General features: G+C 44.1%; 1 protein-coding gene across 16 annotated transcripts in view; it reads left to right on the top strand.

Annotated features, from left to right (window-relative positions):
- The window catches only part of TMEM164 (transmembrane protein 164), a 96,881-nt gene that overhangs the window by 3,023 nt on the left and 87,588 nt on the right, over positions 1 to 6,270 (top strand). Inside the window, exons 2-5 of one of the 16 annotated variants that reach the window (XM_025194233.1) lie at positions 1,700 to 1,762; positions 4,170 to 4,345; positions 4,962 to 5,221; positions 5,746 to 5,862. The exons of 11 other annotated variants lie outside the window; for them this stretch is intronic. The gene's annotated coding sequence lies outside the window, so the exon portion shown is untranslated. Of the gene's footprint in view, positions 1 to 1,699; positions 1,763 to 4,169; positions 4,350 to 4,961; positions 5,222 to 5,745; positions 5,863 to 6,270 lie in introns of all 16 variants that reach the window. 4 more of the 16 variants (XM_025194231.1, XM_025194232.1, XM_025194230.1 and 1 more) reach the window with 4 other exon arrangements.

Here is a 6,270-nt window from a genome sequence, read left to right as displayed (position 1 = left end):
TGACTCTGGCCCCAGTTTGGTATCAGGGTTGGGGTCAGAGCTGCAGCCACTGCCCCTTTTGCCATCTTTGCCCCTCTTCTCCCACCAACCCACCTCTTTTTTCTGCCACTTCTTAGCTCTAGCTGTGTTCTGGCCTTGCTCCAACCCTGGAACATGGAACACGATTGCTCTGGGCTGAGCCTGGCCCAGTAGCTGTGCTGCCATTGAAAAAAAGCTTAGGCCTGAGTTCCAACATTTGGAGCAGGGCTGGAGTTGTCACTGCTACAAAAGCTGCTGTAGGCCTAGTCTGGGGCCAGGGCAGCCATGTGCTTTGTGCACCAGGCTAGAGGAGCCAGAGCTAGAAGACGAGGAGGGGTTGGGGGCAGAAGTAGCAGGGGGACCAGGTGCCAGGGGGTACAGGCATGGAGCAGGGCAAGTGGTAGAGGGCATGTGGAGGCAGGTGCTGGGGAGGCATGTGCTGGAATACATGTGCACAAGGGGGTAGGCAGCAGGAAGGCAGGCAGTGGGGAGTGGGACACAACACACAGGTGTCAGAGGCCAAGGTGTTAGGGCAGAGGTCAGGCCACTTGATCCCCCCTGTTGGAGGTCTCATTGCTTTCTCCACCATGGTTGTGGGGGTGACATTTAAAATGACCCTCCAATAGTTGGATTCTGTATATGGAAAATGTATAACACATTTTTCGTATACAGAATCTAATTATTGGGGGGGGGGGTTGTCTTAAATTCAGGGTCATCTTAAATTCAGATTAATCTTGGATTTGGGTAAATCTGGTATGATTACCTGCTTTAAGAATGCATTTTCCTGACTTTTTGGTCTATAAAACCCACTATGCCCCCTCCCTTAACAGCACCTTGGTTCTTTCCTTGATATATCTTCACCCAGCTGCGTTCAGCAGATCTTTTTCACCTCCTCTGGGACATTGCAGCAAGTGCTTACGCTTTTGAGGCATTGCATTGTCTTATTTTTTTTATCTGTCCTTTTGGAGCAAGCTGTTACTTTCTCAATGCTAATATTCTAATTGTGAGAATTATCCTCCCAAGTCTCTGTAATGCCAGTTAAGTGACAATTTTTCTCATGTACTATGGCTTCTAGTTTTTTGCATTGATATATAGGCATTAAATAGACTTTGTAGAATGCACTGCTGTTTTTTCTTTCCTAGCTTTTAAGACAATATTATGGTTTTCCATCCTTTCTTCAGAATTTTATCACCTTTTCCCAAATCTCATTCCTTGTTCCTAATTATGCTTTGGTATTGTGGTCACAGTCTCCCATAGGACTTAAAACCCTTTTCATTAGTTTGCCAGACAAAATCCAAAGAAGCTCTTGCCAGTATTTTTATAATATATTTCATGCCTTTACTGCAACTCCCTTTACCTTATGCGACAAAAAGCTAATGACCTGGGAAAGTCATTCTGCCAGTGCCACTTGCATAGCCATGTGTTTGCTTCTTTAACGGAATGCTTCTTGTCTAGGCCTTTTTCTTCAACAGAGAATTGATTAGAATACTGCCTGCACTTGAAACTCGTTTACAAGACCCTGGACAAGAATTTAATCTCCTTTCATCCAATAAGGGTAATTCGTGACGGGATTATTGGTACCCATACAGATGAGTAGAAAACAGCAGTGATTGTGTGTGTCTGATGATATGTTTTGGCTGTCTCTTTATTCTCATCCTGGATTTGGGTTCTGGGCATGCAGCATGTATACCTCCCTCCGTTCTGAGAGCAGACCTCACTGGGTGCCTTGGTCTTCTGCAAGCAGGTATTCCTGACTAGCACTAGCCTCTTTCTCCTTCTTTGGCACTTATCAAAGAGAAGTTAACTCTGATTTTTGTTGTTTTGTCGTCTTTGTTTTACGGGCGTTCATGTGTTCTGGGTAGCTGCAGAACTGAAAGACTATCTTTTTTTCTCATGCAGATATTAGTGTTTCTAAAGCACTTTGCTTCTAAGTTTAAAAGATATGCATACTTGATCCATGTTTAAGATGGGCGTGTGGACAGGTACTGGAACTGGATCTAAATTACCAAAAAACAAGTTTGGTGCCTGAGCTAGCTGAATATTGGAGAAGAAACAAATTATGTGACTAAATGTACTAGTCATGAGTCTTCTCCAATCACAAGTGCAATTAATGTTGTTATACAAATTGTATAGCTGACTGCTAATGGAAACACTAAATCACAAATAATTACTCAGCCAGAAGAGCTAAAGTTTGTAAGAAATACTTGTTCCTAGCCTTCTATTCATGTAGGTATGTATATAGCCATCATAGCAATAAATAACCATTTCATTTGATCCTTCTTTACTTTTTCTGTTTCTGTGATGCCCCAATCTCAGTAGTGAGTAATTCAAAAGACATTGAGACCACTAAATCAGAGGGACTTCAGAATTATTTACTTGCTAATCTGCACTCTTTTCCCCCATAAGATCACCTGCCTAACAGCAGCAGTAAACCTAAAGGAAATCACTGACATTCTTGGCTGCTTACACATATGCTGCAGGGTGGGGCATTTTAATCAGAGCATTTCCCGGAAAGCTGCTGTAATTAAAATGCCTCAGTGTCACATATATTAAGCCACTGCATGTTTAAGAATGGCCATGCGGTGTTTTAACTGAAGCTCATTTAGTTAAAGCATTCCATGGCCATTTTGAAACATGCGGGGCAAGTGGGTGGGTTAATACACATGACACTGTGGTTATGCTAGAGTGTTCTAATTGCAACGTGTTGGAGCATGTGTATAGGCAGCCCTGAACCCAGGGGTGGGCAAAAAATGGCCCACGGGCTGCGTCTGGCCCACCAGGTGACTTTTATCTGGCTCACAGGCAGTCACCTGCCAATTAATTATATCCTGTCCAGCCTGCAGCTGCTCCTGCTGCACTCTACATGGGGCCTAGCCCTGCCCACTCTTGCTAGGGCAGTGCACTGCACTCTGATCTCTTCCCATGGGAGGACCCTGGCCCCGGCTAGTGCGCAGAGTTGCCAGGTGGGGCTGCTGTTGCATCTGCCCAGGGAACTGCTTGGCTCCCCCGGCCTCCAGCAGCTTCTCTTCCCATCCCTGCTGCAGCACTCCAGGCAGCAGATAAGGAAGCAGTGGCCAGTTGGGTGGAGGGGGAGGAGATGCAGCAGGGCAGGAGTGTGGGCCCGCACTGGGGCCAGGGCTGGCAGGAGTGTGGGGCCAGGGTGGGATGGTGGGAGCTCGGGGCTTAGGCCCACAAGGCTCCTTATGACCCACATGCAGCTCCTGGGACTTGGCTGGGAGCTGCATGCACTGGAGGCAGCACCTGGTCCTGCTCCCTGCCACCATGTGCAGATCCTGGGACTTGGATGAGAGCTCCAGAGAGCCATGGACGATGGAGCTAGGACAGCTTGGCTCCACTCCCTGCCATCCTGGCTGAGTCTTGGGAGCTGCATGTGGTGGCAGAGCATGGGGCTAGGCCACCGGCTCTATCATGCAGGGCTCCAGCCGAGTTCTGAGAGTTATACTTAAGCCATGGGAAGTCTTGTGCGATAGAGCTGGCAGCCTGGCTCTGCCTTCTGTTGCTGTGTGCAGATTCTGGGACTTGTGCAGAGTTATGTGCTGCCGGTAGGCGGCGTGCCCACCATGGGCCATGAGGGCCCGTTGCTGCTGGCACCAGGGGCTGTGTGCCATAGCGGGGATGTGTGAGGGACTCCCCACATGCACACCCTTGCCGTACACACCCATATGCCACACACACAGCTTCCCACAAACCCCACACTCACCTACATACCCACACCCTTCCCCACAGACACAACCACACCTCGCACACTACCTCCATACACAATATATAGAGTAAGACTTTATTTTGAGCTATTATGCAGTTGCCTCTATATACACACTACACAAACGCATGCAACTTGGGACAAAAATATTTTTGAAATAAAACTAAAATATGTTATAGTAGTTGTTTGATTTTTAGTATATGATTTAGTTTTTTTCTGGTTCCAAGATGGCAACCCCCCTCTCCCAAAAGGAGTACTTCTGGTGGCAAAGGTCAGGGGTTAGGGGGTGGGACTTCTGGTCCCAAGATGGTGACCAGAGGCTGGGGCACCTGTCAAGGGGTGGTGCTACCCTTGTGGCCCTTGACAGTTTGCCAAAACTCAAAGTGTTTCTCCAGCTGAAATAATTGCCATCCCTGCTTTTACCCCTTAGCTAGTCTAATCCCTGGCAGATGACAGGTTGTGACAGACCAATCCAGGTTGTGACAGACCAGTTGTTTCGCAAAGTTTCAGACCTTTTCATCTTGCAACCTGAAAGGATTCAAACACCTGTACTTCTAAATACTACAGGAGTCTTCCAAAGGGCAGGACCAGGCTCCTTACAGCACTGTGGGTAAAAATCTTGAACTCTTAAGTTAATTAGTACCAGCAAAGATTTCACAGCATTTTTAATGTTATACCCCACAGGATGCTGGCTTTCTGTAAGATGGTAGCAATTCTTGGTAAAAGAAGTCAGTACTTATCTGAGCTATTGGGCAATATTGCTGATGAAATGGAAAGTGGAAATGTTGCAAAAGCTTTATAAATAGTCTTAAGTAAAATGTTATGTTGAGTACTGTTACAGAGGAAGATAATATACCAGAGGAAGAATTTTGTACTGGTTCTTGAGATTTAGATGCTAAGGATATCAATATTGCATGAAATGTGTGGTGTCCATTTCATGCCACCACTCCGAACAGCATTTTTAGGCTATGTATTTAGAAAAGCTGGGCTCTTAATAGCGCCCTTAGTTTATGGATTAAAAAAAAAACGGTTAGAAGTTATTAATGGTCTTCTGAACTGTTAGGAACAAAATACCCAACTGCTTTTTCTACTTGCTTAAGGGCAAGTTCTTCTCAAGCTGTTTATGAGGAATAATAAGATCTCTTATAAATAAAGAATGAGAACATTGCAGTATCACTTGGATTTGCAGTTGAAGTGAAACGCCACTCTCTTGCTTTTGCAGAGCTTTCAGGATTCCCATAGTGATACACCTGATATCTTCTTCACCCGTGGATTGTTAGTGTAACTGCAGTTGTGGTTTTCCAGCTGTGGTCCAAACGGAGGATGCAGATTGCATTGCTGTCTCCTTCAATTCCACCACCCTCCCCTTCTGAGAAGTGTTTTTTGTGGACACTGAGAAATTTGGAGGAATAATAGTGTTCCAGTGGTCCAGAAAGCTTGAGACCCACTGACCTGGTGCATGAATCACTTTACAAAACATAAGTAAGATGTCTCCCTACTGCTGAATTTGTTTGATTTTTAAAGTAGACTTTTTATTTTGAGATTTTTTCCCCCCATGTTTATTTATTTTACATTGCAGTTTTAAAGGTGTGGCTGCAGATCACACAGACATTTCAAGCTAGTTTTAAACTCGTAGCTTATGTTGTCTAGCAAGTGTTATAGCATTACAGAGACCTACCTAAATAGTTGGACAAGTAGTATTGTTATGATTGCACTGTTACTCATACTTGAACTAGTTAGCTCAAGTGTGTCTACACCCTTGACTGTTAGAGATATATCCCAAGTGTTGGAGATCTTTATTAGATCCTTACAAATCTGAAAAATTTACAGAATTGTGAAATTTTTTTTTTAGCCAGTCTTTCCCAGATAGCAGAACGTGAAAATCATGGGTTTTAGAACAAATATTTGCTTGTATAGTTTAAAATAAACTTATCTGTTTGTTTCAGATTGTTTTAAACATTACTTCCTTTCTTTTCCTTCCTGGTTTTTGTTTTGTTTTCTTTCAGTTCCTGCTTCTTCACATTGAACAAGTGGATCCTCTCCTACTTGTTGCTTATTTTGGGCTTAGTCCTACTTCCACTGAAGTTAGGGAAAAATATGATCATTTCTCCAACTGATGTTCAGTAGGTGAAAATATCTTTAAATCTTAATTCTACAATGGAAATAAAATGTTCTTGTCCTTGTTCCTGTCTGTTAGATTTTTTTTGATCACTTGCTGGCTCAAGTGTCTGAGGGGTACTTTATTCACAGCCTCCATGGATGTCTGTCTTGCACTACAATAATTTCTGTCAGACCCACTGCTAAATTAGTTGGTCAAGAATGAGATTTTTCCCTGGGTCAAGAAGGAAAACTTACATTCTTTTATCTCATATAGGTAAACCAGATTCTTTTTTTAATAATTTCTGCTAGTTGAAAAAAGACTGGCCAAGCAGTGGGTAGCAGTTGAAGCTCCATCTTTGTGTCAGTACTGTATCTCTCTTAATCTCCCCAGTGAAGATGACCTGCAGACTTCAGACCTTTAGACTGAGTAT

Source organism: Alligator sinensis, unplaced genomic scaffold (assembly GCF_000455745.1).
Source record: "Alligator sinensis unplaced genomic scaffold, ASM45574v1 scaffold1497_1, whole genome shotgun sequence".
Taxonomy (NCBI): domain Eukaryota; kingdom Metazoa; phylum Chordata; order Crocodylia; family Alligatoridae; genus Alligator; species Alligator sinensis.
Note: the sequence above shows the minus strand (reverse complement) of the source record. Positions and strands in the feature narration are given on the sequence as shown.